Source organism: Myxocyprinus asiaticus, chromosome 5 (assembly GCF_019703515.2).
Source record: "Myxocyprinus asiaticus isolate MX2 ecotype Aquarium Trade chromosome 5, UBuf_Myxa_2, whole genome shotgun sequence".
NCBI classification, from domain to species: domain Eukaryota; kingdom Metazoa; phylum Chordata; class Actinopteri; order Cypriniformes; family Catostomidae; genus Myxocyprinus; species Myxocyprinus asiaticus.
The window spans coordinates 56,293,992-56,294,210 of NC_059348.1; positions in this window are offsets into that span (position 1 = coordinate 56,293,992).

Sequence of the window (219 nt, forward strand, 5' to 3'; positions counted from 1 at the left end):
GAATGACAGCAACTCAGCCACGAAGTGGTAGGCCACGTAAAATGACAGAGCGGGGTCAGCGGATGCTGAAGCGCATAGTGCGCAGAGGTCGCCAACTTTCTGCAGAGTCAATCGCTACAGACCTCCAAAGTTCATGTGGCCTTCAGATTAGCTCAAGAACAGTGCGTAGAGAGCTTCATGGAATGGGTTTCCATGGCCGAGCAGCTGCATCCAAGCCAT